This window comes from Puma concolor, chromosome E2 (genome assembly GCF_028749965.1).
Source record: "Puma concolor isolate L17-30 chromosome E2, mPumCon1.1.hap2, whole genome shotgun sequence".
In the NCBI taxonomy this organism is placed as follows: Eukaryota; Metazoa; Chordata; class Mammalia; order Carnivora; family Felidae; genus Puma; species Puma concolor.
In genome coordinates, this window is record NC_141681.1 from 19,485,056 (window position 1) to 19,499,879 (window position 14,824).

At 43.3% G+C, this 14,824-nt stretch overlaps 1 protein-coding gene and 1 long non-coding RNA gene across 4 annotated transcripts in view; one reads left to right on the forward strand and one right to left on the reverse strand.

Annotated features, from left to right (window-relative positions):
- CTCF (CCCTC-binding factor) overlaps positions 1 to 9,711 on the reverse strand; it is a 47,464-nt gene extending 37,753 nt beyond the window's left edge. For 2 of the 3 annotated variants that reach the window (XM_086689172.1, XM_086689170.1), the window contains exons 1-3: positions 9,516 to 9,711; positions 5,328 to 5,444; positions 3,968 to 4,080 (exon numbers count right to left, since the gene is read on the reverse strand). The gene's annotated coding sequence lies outside the window, so the exon portion shown is untranslated. The remainder of the gene's footprint in view (positions 1 to 3,967; positions 4,081 to 5,327; positions 5,445 to 9,515) is intronic. The other variant, XM_086689171.1, reaches the window with a different exon arrangement.
- Positions 8,228 to 12,434, forward strand: LOC147573418 (uncharacterized). Its single transcript, XR_015244745.1, has 2 exons — positions 8,228 to 8,947; positions 10,633 to 12,434. It is a non-coding gene; the product is annotated as an uncharacterized LOC147573418 (long non-coding RNA).
- Positions 12,435 to 14,824: the final 2,390 nt, after the last annotated feature.

The following is a 14,824-nucleotide window of genomic DNA, read 5'->3' on the forward strand; positions in this document are numbered from 1 at the left end:
AGAAAAATATTGTAACATCTTTATCTAACATCAAGATTAAAAAAACCTCAAATATCCACACTATGTGTATAGTGTGCTGTCATCTGTTTTTTAGGAAGGATACACAAACACATATGTTAATACATGAATAGAATTTTCTCTGGAAGGATGTATGAAAAACTGGTAATATTTATTACCTGTGGAGAAGAAAACTGAGGGATCAGAAGTGGGAAGAAATTATTTTTCATTATTACCAGTTTGTATTGTTTGATATATCTCTCCCCACGTGTTTGTATTTAATGTGGTAGTTACAAAATACTTGTATAGCACTGTTACATTTTGTCTTTAAAACTGTATTACCTGTACATGTCCATTTACAAAAGTGCAGGGAAAAAACCCAAAAGGAATATACCAAACTGTTAATAGTGTTTATCTCTGTGGAAAAAAAATAAAAGGGCTACTTCTTTAGGGTCTAGTATAGTTCTACAATTATTAGACTCTTCCAAAGAATGAAACTAAATGCTACTAGGATGATACAAAAACAGATTAAGGCCAAATGTGAGGAAAGTTCTAAGAATTGCCTCTGTAATGTCAATTCCTTCTACACTTGGGCAGATACATGGCTGCCAGTACCCTCCCCCTCCTGCCTTCTTTCCTTCATGCCTGCACTTCTCCGACAGTGTCCTAGCAAGGCTTTGAATCCACCCAAGAAGTCTAAAGTTTTGAGAGAGATAGCGGGTGAGCATGTGCACACGGGAGGGCAGAGCGGGAAAGGGGATCCCAAGCAAGCCCTGCACCACTGGCACAGAGCACGACGTGGGGCTCAAATCCATGAACCATGAGATCATGACCTGAGCCGAAATCAAGAGTTGGACGCTTAAATGACTGGTTACCCAAGACACCCCAAATCCACCCAAGAAGTCTAGACTTCACTGCCAGAGTAAACTAGACAAAAACTACTTTTATTATCTTATTATATTTATCAGAAAGCTTCAGTCCTATTTCCTACTATATTGGATTCCTTTAAAAATTATATAATACAGGGGCACCTGAGTGGCTCAGTTGGTTGAGAGTCTGACTTCGGTTCAGGTCATGATCTCACAGTTTGTGAGTTCGAGCCCTGTGTCAGGCTCTGTGCTGACAACTTGGAGCCTGGAGACTGCTTCAGACTCTGGGTCTCATTCTCTCTCTGCCCCTCCCCCACTTGTGCTTGGTCTCTCTCTGCCTCTCAAAAATAAATACATTAAAATTTTTTTTTAATTATACACTACAAACAGAAGAAAACTCAGATAATCTAGAATATAAATCTATAGTTGTTTTTTTTTTTTTTTTTTTTTAGAGAGAAAGAAATGGAGCGGGGAAGAAGGGCAAAGGGGGGATGGGGGAGAGGTGAGAGAGAGTGAGAATCTTAAGCTGAGAATCCATGCTGATCCCACAATCCTGGGATCATCACCTGTGCCAAAATCAAGAGCCGGACGGACACTCAACTGACTGAGCCACCGAGGTGCCCCTCCATTGGTTTTATATAAACGTTCTGGTTTATATCTATAGTCTCCTCCCTATATATACACACATACCTTTGGACATACATTTGATAATTTGCTTTATGTAATAGGTCTCAAATCTCTCCATTTCAATGTATTCCTATACATAATATAATGGTTTCATGACATTCTATTATATAGACATTCACAATTTAATCAGTCCTCTATTGTTGAATATGGTTAGTCCCAAATTTTGGTAATTCTACTTTATTTAAAAAAAAAAAAAAGGGAAAAATTTATTTGCGTTATAAAATCTTATACAAACTAGAAAAGCTAGAAAAAGTTACTCCAAACTTAACCACCCTTGCACTACTAGTTCTTTATTTTATTTTGACCAGTGTTTTCATGTCTGTTTTGTATTTTTCCTGGGGTATTCATTCAATTACACACTAAGTTCTTGCTATGTGCCATGTTTTTGGTTTTCTTTACTTTTATTCCATAACAATTTCTTTTTTTGGAACTATATTAAAAAAAATTCATAGACATTTTGCTGGCTAAGAGTCTTCCCAATTAGTTTCTTTTTGTGGTTGTCAAACTTTACTCTCACATGGGGTATAGCCCTGTTTACTCATCCATTTCTCTGCTGCTCAAGAGATTTTGATTAATGTTATTTTCTCATCCACAAAGTCCCAATTTACTTGATTCACTTAACTTCTGTACAGTCTGGTGGTCATCACTGTAGCTTAATGCAAAATATATACATTGACCCACTATTCTATTGTCTACAGACTATCACTTTACTTCTATATAGCACATTACCATTACAAATACATGGGTTTCCCCCTAACAATACTTCATCTAACTGCCATAGCCTATAACAAGGTAGATACATCATTTTACCAATGAGGAAAGGAAGGCACAAGGAAGTCACACTTGATGGACTTGCCCAAGGCTACATAGCTATTAAGCTGCAGTGACTAAACCTTGGTGCCCTAATGGGATTAAAATCGAATTTATACTGCTTCTGAATTTCTTGATATACCTAGATCAAGATCTCTCCTCCAGAAAGCCTTTCTCAAAATCTTTCACCAACTCCTGTAACAGACTACCCTCTCTGCATCCTGAACACACTTTTATCAGAGCACAAACAACACTTAATCTCTTCCCTATACTCAAGACTCTCAGAAAAACAAACTTTTTCTTATTTAAGAAATCCCTGGGGATTCAAATCCCCAGTATGTAACACAGTGCCTGGCACAAAGTAGAAAGGCAAGTGTTCAAAGAATGGAATGAATACAAGTATTCAACAAATACTACAAATATTTAGAGTACATCCAAATATTCAGGCTGATCCAATTCAAATAATTTCAGAGAAATTCACACTCCATGATATCTAGAACAAATTAGGTTCAAATATAAAACTTGTATTCAAACAGCAGATATTGTCAGTATAGAAAATGTATTTCTTATGTGCCACTTAATTAAGAGCAATACACTAGTAACAATAGGTAATAATAAAAAAATAGACACTTCTAAATAACTGTCTTAGGAATCACAAGGTCTACAAGCTTAAGATTTAGACATATTATTAAGACTCTTAATACTTAACTTGAATGGGGAGGTAACAAATCAGTATAAATTGTTAATTATGCTGGAGTTAATATGACATTTGCTTTCAAAATCTTGTTTTGTAGAATTTATTTTACAGTTAAAAAAAAATTTTTTTTTTTGAGAGACAGCACATGTGTAAGCAGGGGAGAGGGGCAGAAGACAGAGAAAATCCCAAGCAAAATCCACACTCAGTGTGGAGCCTGACATGGGGCTTGATCCCATGACCCTGGGATCATGACCTGAACTGAAATCAAGAGTCAAAAACTCAACTGACTGAGCCACCCAGGCACCCCAAATGATGTGTGGCCTTTTACAAAGTAGGCTCCATGCCCAATGTGGGGCTTGAACTCATTAAGAGTTCCTGCTGAGATCAAGCGTCTCGTGCTCTATGGACTGAACCAATCGAACACCCCATTTTACAGTTTCAGACCTGAGTCTGTTCATTGTTTAAAAAATTTTTTTTTTCTTTTTAAATTATAATTAGGTCATTGGAATGGTCTTAATGACAGTATTTCTGACTTGGTCCGCCATCTAGAACTGTCTACCAATTGGTGTCTACCAACTGTCTACCAATTGTGCATGTTGGGTACCTGTAGAAACATGCATGCAAGCAAACAAGCACCGATTTAATACAATTTAATGTCTATATTCCACAATAGGATGCTACAGGGAACAAAGTAAGGAGCTGGATGACAGAGCTGTTCCATAGCTCAGAACTATTGCTTCTCAAATGTTTCCACTGTAGTACCTATACAAAGGACGATTCTTATTCCCTAGGGACTCATGACCCACTTTGCTGAAAACCTGGGTTCTCTTCAACAGTCTATACAGAGTTCCCATTCTGATCCTAAAATATGTATTTGCTTTAATGTAAAAATTTAAAAATTACTTACCAGTCAAATTACTTAACTCACCGCCCCCTCAATGAGCACAATTGAAGCTCCAAGAAGATGGGTCATGCTTATCTTGTGGCTTCAAGTACCCCGGAATCATACCACTTTGTACCCTAAGGGTATTCATATCCCAGTTTGAGAAACAGGGATCTAAACAATTAAATTGCCATAATACTTAAAAGTGACCAACACGTTCCTACAACCCCATTCCCCAAACTCTTAAGGCTAGTTTTCTCAACAGCTTTTTAAATCAGTATTGTTTTTCTTTTCAGGAGCTCATTAATATGTACTCTGTGTCAACACTCCTTAAAAAAACCTGCAGGGCACAAATTATTTCTTGAGTGACAGAATCCTAGCACACAGACCTTGTCCTTCCCACCTATCAATGTACTAAGCTGCTCATGGAAAACAGATTTGAATAGTAGAGTTTTCATTCCTGTTCCCTTCCTCCTCTCTATTTGCTCCAACACAGCTTGTAAGAAAAATCTTAGTAGTCACTTAGATGATTCATTCACATAAGCTTATCTAATGTCAGCATTTATAACTCCCCACCTTTCCCTTTTGCTGTTACACAAGTACAATTAAATTATTTTCACATTTTCTAAGGGACAAGAAGGATGTGTATTCTAATAGCCTGAGAAGAGATAATTTTCCTACCCAGAACCCTACTTTGTTGTTTATGAGATTCCAAAGCCTAGTAGATGTCAATATTTATGAGGCCTGTTCCAAGTTCCCTATAAAGTCCATTATATTTTATAGCAGAAATTGTAGGCTACAGTAAATTTTAAGTGACCCCTTAAAATGTTTCAAAATGTTACTGATAATGAATATAATACTGCTACAAAAATGGGTCATCAACTAGGCTAATTCAAATTAATTAAGACAACTTTTATCTAGGATCCATTTCCAAAAAAATAGGATTCCATCTATTGCTCATCAAAATTTCAAATTGCCACAGGCCATGGACTCTTGACGTCATTTGTCAATAACCAAAATATACGTTCCAAGGGTTTCTGCAGAAAAACAACTATTTCCTGGGGTCTATGTACATGCTCAGAATGATACTTAATGCTTTATACACATTCTCACCAACCTAGAGCCTAGCCTCTGTAATTGGTGTTGTTCTCTCACAAATGGGGACCATAGGAGTAGAGAAGTTAAGTAACGTGCTCAGTGTCACCCAGCTAGTATATGCCAGTGCAGAGTTTCAAACTGAGGACTCTGACTATAAAACATGTATGCCCTCAATTATTCACTGTCCTGCATCTTCTATACCCAAGAACAATATAGCAAATCCTCCAACCCCAGAAAGGATTTATTACTCCCATCTTCAAGACCAAGAAATGGAAAGAGCATTTACCTCTCCGTGGCTGCAAAGTCAGTTTCAGGAGAGAACACAGAACCCAGCTCTCAAGCCCCTGGGCAGCAACCTGTCCACTAGTGCATCTTGGTCTTTGGCTCCAGATCTGTGACCATTCTAAAGCAGAAACATAAATCATTTTATGAACACCAAATACACACAACTGCACATATAATATGAAAAGCAAATTGAGGGCAAGATAAAAGCTGACAAAATTGGTTAAAAAACAATATACTGGTTCTGATACATCACATTACTAAATGAGGCATTCCATAAATTCTACCAAACCAGTAATAAAACACTTATTTCTTTATATATTTGCTAAATATATAAAGGACTAAAGATCTGTGGTTATCAAAATAGCACCATTGGGGTGCTTAGCTGGCTCAGTTGGTGGAGCATGAGACTTGATTTTGGGGTTGTGGGTTTGAGCCCCATGTTGAGTCTACACCCAACAGACTACTGAAAAAATAGTAACTTCAGATTACTGAAAAAAATAATAAAATCTTTAAAAAAAAAATACCCCATTATGACCTTGCAGGGAAATAATGGCACACGTATATATATATTTGAGCTGACAGAAAAATTAATTCTTATAGATGTAGTAATTAATAGTCCTTTAACAGTATTATTTCCTTATCTTCAGGAAGGAAGGGCTTTCACTGTCTTGAAATTCCTAGAAGCACAGCAATGAAATACTTTTTTTGTTAGCTGATAATTTTATCCCCAAATTACAAATATATGAATTGTCAAATTTTAAGTTTTAGGTAATAGTAGAGTGGAACTTACTTCCAAAGTAAAAAAAGAAAAGAAACTTCCAAATGAAATGGAAGTGCTAAATTTGAATTAAGAGTTTCCAAGGAATTTGGCATATAAGGTACAACTACAAAGGAATCTATCTCATAATTAACTAAAGCTCACAAAACTAAGCTAATATAATACTTTCTTAGAAGCTAAAGAAAAGTCTTCTCTGTTGAGAGGCAATTTACATCTTGAAAAGAGGATCAGCATATCTAGTCCAAGAAACACTTTTGTATTAGAGTCCATATAGTGTTACTAGCATGCCTCAAAGGGAGGAGATTTTATATACCTGAACATTCTAGAGGTAACTAAAAATGAACACCAAGTATAGAAAAATCACTATTCTCAATGCATACATTAGCAGTCTATAAGCAATGTCCCATCTTTGCACTGAAATATTAATCACTAAGAAAATGCAGACCTGCCAGTGAAGATCTGAACATGGTGACTAGAGAAAGTTTAATGTTTAGAAAAACAAACATGGTACGCCAAATCCACACATCCAACTGCAAACCAGGGTCTTCAAGGTTATGCATTATTTGCCATTATTGTTCTTTCCAAACCTGTATGCTCTTTCTCAAAGTATTAAATTATGACAAATTTTAGTTGTTTGAAGAGGGACCTAATTTTTGGCCAAACGCCTGAAGTCATCCGGGACTGAGACAGGTCAGTAAGGTAAACAGATGATCAACTAAGTCTCTGGTTTAAAAAAATGAAATGGAAGCTATACATGATGGGGAGTGAATTTGATGCCAGTAGCAAAAAAACAGTTTCTAGAGGTGGACTTTTCGCCAACAGACACCACTGTGAAAGGCTCTGCCACAGGACTCTCCCTTGGGGCCCTAGTCAGCCGCAGGTGGCCCCTGCACTCCCAAAGAGCTCCCTAAGCCACCCAAAGAAGTTCCTCATTTTTGTGTGTTCTTTAAAGCTGTATCTTAAACCTCTTAGAATTGGAATAGTCTTAAGAATGACTTTTACAACTTCTAAATTTTCTTATGTTGGTTAAATAGACCCCTAAGGATGACTTTCACAATTCCTCTTAAATATTTTCTTAAGTGGGCAAACATTCCTGTTGTAATCTTCTTCATCTTATTGATTTAAGTTATAAGCTCCTTTGGGTAACCTTATATCCTCAATTCATTCTCTGTAGATTTCATTTTCCAATAAAAACAAAGTATGAATCCTGGCATATAGGAAATCTCAAAGGACAGCAACTCTGTGGAGTCTACACCACTAAAAGAGCATAAATAACATGGAAGACTAAGAGGCCGATGACTGCATATGGCAGAACTAAACGAAGAAACAAAACATGGTCTGTGGAGCATAACACTAACCAGGGAAAACAAATTTTATTCCTGGCCCAATATAGATCTTCTGGATTTTAATTTTTAACCTGTGTAGAGATTATTTTTATAAGTAAAACAGACCACCTGCCATCCACAATGTGGAAAATCTCACAAATGCAAAAAAAACCTACATAGACTAATTTATTAAACAATTAAGCATGGTTCTATTACCAAACCTGCACTTCATCAATACTACTGTATTTGTTAGTGCAATTTTACTTTTACTGTAGGAGGGGGGAGAAGGGACATTTTGTAGAATTTGAAAAAGGGATGTTGAAAGACTACTGTAGATGCAGATTGCTGCAAAATCCTACAGGTTGAGCAGACCCAACAACTTTGTTTAGTGCCAGCCTGTTTTAATTTCCTCATAAATTTAACATAGTCTTAAAAAAAAAAGTTAATCAAGATTTCCCTCTCTCCAAAGCAACCGAGTTAATGTATCAACTGCTGCTGCACGATACTATATTAAAGTACTAGAATACTTGAGGAAAGGGGAAAAAGAGATAACTCTGACAATTTAGCAGGAAGCTTTTTAATGACTTAAGACAGCTGAGGGCAGTAAACTTAATATACATGTCCTGTTTAACTTCTTTTGCCGCCTATAGGGAACTTAGATTTTTAACTTTCCTACTTGATTTAAACTCCAAGCTTGAAGACTACTTATGCGAATGTTTACTTAACGCTGAACTCTGGGCTACAGGAAGTCAGCTACTAAAGAGTAGTTACATTAGGCGTAGATATTTATAAACCAACTGCAGCTAGCGACCCAGGATTCAATTACAACATCAACCCTCATATTTCAGCGTATGGGCAAATTACCAGTGGAGTCAAGAATAAATTCATTCTGCCCTACTGGAGCTTTAGATCAGGTTGCACAATCCCGGGGCAGAAGTGCCTTCGCCTAGCCCTAAAGCATCAGGTACTAAATACTGTACTAACTCAGTGTCAGGACATTTTAAAGCGGGAGGGAAACTCAAGGGTCGCCTAAACCAATTCAACAAGCCCATAATCCCGAATTCAGGAATTTGTCACGTCACTTGAGATCAGAGTGAAGTTAAGTTTCGATCCCTTTGAGATCTCTTAGCGCACAAAGTCAGGCTATCATTACAAGAGGAGTCCGACCCTGGCTGTAGGAAAACGACACGGTGCGGAACTCGAGTCTCTTCCGCCCACTGTGTGGGGCCGCACCAGTCAGGTCCAGCGAGGAGCTGGGGCGCGAGTTTGGGGGCGCAGCCGGGCCCGGCGGGGGCGGCGAGCGCGCGTCCCCCCGCCCGCTCAGGCAGCGTCGAGGCGCGAGCAGCTCAGCCAGCCTTGCAGAGGGAGCTCTCGGCAGCTCTGGGGTCTCTCTGCTCGCAGCCGCAGCAGCGCCGCCTGCGCCACTCGGCGGAGACGTAGACCAGAGGCGGCGGCGCGCGGACTGGGAGCGACCGCAGAGCAGCCGAGCGGCAGGGGTACGCTCGCAGAGCGGCCGGGGTAGGTTCCGGGGACCGGGCAGGCTGGAGGAGGGGCAGGCAGAGAGGCGTCGGCCAGGGCCCGACACTCATACTACCCGGACACCGGGCTGCGCGCGCGCGCGCGCGCCGACAGTGGGTCGGGACCCTCGAGCAAGGCGAGCGCGGGAGCCGGGATGCGGAGATCGCCTCTCGGCTGAGGCCACCCGCCGCGGGAGGGGCGGAGGGCAGAGGGCGGGCCGCGGCCGGGCAACCAGTCGGGCCAAGAGCCGGCCTCGAGGGCAGAGACAAAGGAAGGAAAATGGAGTCGCCGGCGCGCGGGCCTCTGTTGCTGCCGCCGCCGCCAGAGGCCTAGCGCGCCGCCAGGAGGGAGGCCTAGCGGGCGGGTGTGTGTGGGGGGGGGGGGGCCGGCCGGGCCGCGGCGGCGACGGGCAATGGCGGCGGCCGCGCCGCAGCAGGGACGGTAGAGGGAGACAAACACCCCCCGGCGGCGGCGCTGGCGCCGGGCTGCAGCCAGCGCCGACCGGAGCGGCCCCATCGTGACACCTAGAGGCGGCCCGCGAAACCTCCTCCACCCCGGGCCCCCTTACCTCCGCGCCACACCCCCTGCAGCGCCCGCTCCGCCGCCGCTCCACCGCTCCGGCCACCCGGCGTCCCCGGACAGCTCCGCGCACCCGCACCGGCTACCGCCGCCGCAGCTGCCGCCAAAGAAGCAGCTCCGCGCACGGTTTAATCGCTCCACAGGCTCGGACACAAAATGGCGGCGGCGCGGTGCAGTGCGCCTGCGTCGGCGCTGCCGGGGCCGCGGGTGCTGATAAGGGAAGGGACGGGTGGGGGGGCCGGCCAGGCGACGAGTGGAGGGCGGGGGAGGAAAGGTGAGGGGAGGGGTTGGCGCAGGGCAGCATGGGAGGCGGCCCCGGGCGCCAACTTTCAAAAGCGGGCGCGATGGCGTCACGGGACGCGCCGCGAGTCGCGTCACGCCGCAGGCGCCCTCCCGCGCCCTCGCCCGGTCGCGCGTGGACTCTGCGGGCGCCGCTACGTCCGGGCTCCTGCTGGGTGGGGCTTCCTGGGCGGAGGCCGCCGCCGCCTCTGGGCGGTACAGGATCCCGGGCTCTCTTGACCTGGTTCCCCAGCCGCAATCTCCCTTCCTGAATACGTAAAGCGGGGGGGGGGGGGGGGGGGGGTGCGAGAGAGGGTGTTTGGAGGAAGCGCGCGCGGGGCTAGGCGGTGGGGCTGAGGCGGTTCTTGGGCCGGGCCCCGCCCCAATCTCCGCCCTAGCCGGGCCGGCCCCTCTCTCCCAGCGCCCCACCGCCGCCAGCCACCGAGTGAGGCCGGACTGGCCCCCATGCACTCCCAGCTCATCAGAACAGTACAGTGTCCACGAATGAGGACGGGAAGGGGTATCCTTGCCCAGCGGCTTTTAAGGGATCTCTCCGCCCTTAGGAGAGGGCCTCCTAAAACCGGGTGCAAGAGGACAAGGGCTTCTTGGTGTCACCAGGCCCCTTAAGCCGGAAAGGCCAGCAGAAGACCAAATTTGATGCTTTTTACACGACCATAGCAGTCTTTGGCCAAAAGGGTTTTCTTACTCGGCGCTATATAATGCTGTATTTTTAAAACGTGCACTTGTTGCCTTTGCTTGAGAGTGAAATTCTGTGTGGGTGGCGCCCTTAAGCCCCTCACAGTGCGGTCGCCCCTCCCCCTCCCGAGGATGCACCTGCGGACTTTACCCAACTTGCAATGATGAAGTTCACCTACCACAGACTGGAGGATGTTCTGGTGGCTCAGGGAGGAGAGCCTTTGGTACTGATGGGAACTGACTGAGGACTGTATTCTGAACTCCCTTACTTTCGATATCACGGATAACAAGCAGACCCAGCATCAAGGAGACAGCTTCTGCGCTATTCAGCAGATTGTTTCATTATGAGGATGCCAGCCCAATATTGACAGATTTTTCTGGGTGTTTCTGAAAAAGGAAATCAGACGGGCGCCTGTGTGGTACAGTCGAATAAGCGTCTGACTTTGGCTCAAGTCATGATCTTGGCGGTTCGTGAGTTTTAGCCTCGCATTGGGTTTTTGTGCTGGCAGCTCCGAGCCTGGAGCTTGTTTTGGATTCTGTGTCTCCTGCTCTCTCTGCCCCTTACCTGCTCAAGCTCGGTCTCTCAAAAATAAACATTAAAAAAAAGGGGGGGGGATCAGAAATCTAGATTTTTGTAATGTAAATCTTCAGATATTTAGATGTTAGCAACTAAATCAGATGTTTTTAAAATGCATAAGCTTGATTAAACCATTCGTGTGGGCTGTCAGTGTATGGCCTCTGACTTGGAGAGGAGAATGAAGAGAAATTCCAAGGCCAGATCCTAGACACTCCAGCATTTAGAAATAGGTAGGGTAATGAAGGAGAATGAGAGGGAGCAGCCAGGAAGGCAAGAAAGAAATCCACAAGACTGTTGAGTTTGGAACCCAAGGGCAGAGAAGGTTTAGGGTAGGGAGGAGTGGTCAACTGTGCCTAGTGCTGCTGAGAGGTCAGCTTGGGCCAGAGACATGGCTGTTGGACTGGTCACCTTGGAAGTCACTGGACAATATCAATGGTGACTGGCTTGATTCATGTTGGTAAATCAACATGCAGATCTCACTAGAATGAGTTTGAAGAGTGAATGGAAAAGTAAGGGAATAGAGATAGCACACATAAGCAAGATGAGAAGTTTTGTTGTGAAGGGAGCAAAGAAATTTAGGGATAAATGGAAGGTAATGGGTCAAGGGAGGAGATGTTTTAAAACATGATAGAGTTCTTGATTGTGTTTATGTGCCATTGGGAGTGATACAGGAGAGAGAAGGCTTGCTTGACTTACATAGGAATGAAACCCATGAGAGGATATAAGGGAACGGAGAACTGACCTCAGGAACAGGATGCTTCTGCTGTGAAGTAACGAAGGTGAAGATGGATGCAAATGCTGGGGAGAGGAAAAGCAAGCTTACAGCTTTCCTGAGTAGGACTGCCTTGTCAGCATTGGGTACCCATTTGAAGTTTGTGATCATGACTTTAAAGTTAAACCAGTTGGCCCAGTATGTGGTTTTTTCCAGCAACATTCAGCTGCTTGGGTGCAGACATGCAGAAAAGGGATAATTTGGTTTCTCAACACCAGGTCCTAAGTTTTCTGGTTCCTAATCTCAGGTACTTGATTTATGTGACTAGCTAATATTCTAGAAATATGTGAATATTTGGAAAATTTACATGTGACCCCTTTTACTAGAAACCAAATGATCCCATTTGTCTTTTATGTACACCTGAGGACTCAAAAATAAAACCCTCAAACTTAGAGGGAAATTACCATATACCTCCAGAATATTTGTATCTTGCAGTTTCTTCAGCTCTCAACCCCAAATACCTCCTGGTATATCTAGGAACTATGTACCAGAAACAACAAGACTGACTTGCACTTAAGTTCTTAGCTTCTTTTTCTTTCTGGTACCTTTAATAATCTGATTAATAAACTTTCTGTACAGCTTTACCTGAAACCATAAGAGTAAGCTATGAGAATGTCTTCAAGGGGCACCTGGGTGCCTCATTCAGTTGAGCGGCCCACTTTGGCTCAGGTCATGATCTCATGGTTTATGAATCTGGGCATGGCATTGGGCTCTGTGCTGACAGCTCAGAGCCTAGAGCCTGCTTCTGATTCTGTGCCTCCCTCTCTGCCCCTCTCCTGCTCTGTCTCTCAAAATAAACAAATATTTTTGAAAAAAAGAAAAAAAAGTCTTCTAAAGCTTTAATATGGGCAAATATAAGTCAATGTATTTAGATGGAAAAAAACTCAACTATATTTACAGTTATATTAATAGCTGCTATGGTCTGAATATTTGTGTCCCTCTCAAAATCCATATGTTGAAATCCTAATGCTGGAGTGCCCGAGTGGCTCCATTGATTAAGCATCCGACTCTTGATTTCAGCTCAGGTCATAATCTCACAGTTTGTGAGTTTGAGCCTGGATTTGGGCTCTATGCTGACAGTGTGGAGCCTGCTTGGGATCCTCTGTCTCCCTTCCTCTCTGCCCCTCCCCTGCTTGTGCTCACTCTCTCTCAAAATGAACAAATAAACTTAAAAAAAAAAAAAATCCTAATACTTGATGGGATGGTATTAGTAGGTGGGGCCTTTAGGAGGTACTTAAGTCATGAGAGTAGAACCTTTATAAATAGGTTAAATGCCTTGTAAAAGAGCTTCACAGAGATCCCTAGTCCCTTCTACCATGTTAAGGACACAGCCAGAAAGCAATGGCTATGAGCCAAGAAGAGGGCCTTAATCAGAAAGCAACCATGTTGGTACCTTGATCTTGGACTACTGAGTCTCTAGAACTGTGAGCAATAAATTTCTGTTGTCTATAAGTCACCCACCCAGTCAATGGTATTTTGTTATAGCAGCCTGAACCGACCAAGACAACTATGTTTATGCCAACTATATCAAGGGTGCCTGGCTGTCTCAGTTAGTGGAGACTTTTTGATCTTGGGGTTGTAAATTCAAGTCCCACATTGGGTTTAGAGATTATTTAAGAATAAAATCTTAAAAAAAAAAAAAAAAACAACAAAAACCCTCCATCTGGGGTGCCTGGGTGACTCAGTCAGTTAAGCATCCAACTCTTGGTTTCTGTTCAGGTCATGATCTCATGGTTCATGAGTTCGAGCCCCTGTCAGGGTCTGTGCTGGTAGCATGGAGCCTGTTTGGGATTCTCTGTCTCTCTCTGCCCACTCCCCCCATCCCTCCTCCACTCATGCTGTCTCTGTCCCTCTCAAAATAAATACACGAACTTAAAAAAACACCTTGGGGCACTTGGGTGTCTCAGTGGGTTAACTGTCCGACTTTGGTTCAGGTCATGATCTCAGTTCATCAGTTCAAGCCCCACATTGGGCTCTGTGCTGACAGCTCAAAGCAGGCTTCAGGCTCTGTGTCTCCTACTCTCTCTGCCCCTCCCCTGCTTGCATTCTGTCTCTCTCTCTCTCAAAAAATAATAAAAAAAATATAAATAACAAAATATTTATCAACTGTATGACCTCTGAGGCATCAGAAGCCAAGAATGGGGTCCAAGTGGCCTTGGAGCATGCTTTCTGAAGACAAAGATCCTAGAGGCTATTCACTAGGAAGGAGCAAATAGAAATGTTTTCTTCTCCTTGTGGAAAACTGTGAGATGTCCTACTTTACGGAATTGACTCCAAAAACCAAGAAATGGAGAGCCAAACCAAAAGGATAGGATGTTTCAGGCTGGACAGAAATAAGCTGAGAGGGAAAAGCAATATGATGAGAGTCTGCAAAACAGTTGGCATAATAAAAATAAGGACAGATTTGTTCCCTGCAGTACTACTCCAGACTACCTCACCAGTGAGAACTATGGTGGTTTAAAACCACTCAGTAATTTAAGAAAGAGTTCTTCCCATGAACTCTGTCTTAGGTTTGTAGTCCACAGGAGTTTAGGGCATTATCAGCTGAAGCTGTTGGCTTACCACATGGCATTAGTGAAGTCACCACGTTCCAGGATCTGGTCCTCAGCCTCACAGGCAGGACCAGAAATATAGTCTGTATCCTGAGAGTGTATTCCTTCCTTAGGGACTTATCTGGTTCACAGGAGCTTGATGGATAAGCAGAGTGCTGCTGTACTAACTGGCAAGTGGACCAATGTCCTTGTGTTGGCAAAAGGCACATTCTTTCCTTGCAGGAGAGCCTCCTGAAAATCCATATTACTAGAAAGCTTGGTGTGCAGTTAATTAGATTAAGAGATGTAAATTATATAACTTAAACATTTAATATCACCCTTTCTGGATGCTACAGTGAAATTGTCCAGCATTTGAGTCTTATCCTGTCTCTTTATTGGTTTTATGATCTTGGGTGAATTATAACAACTGTAGATTTCTTCGC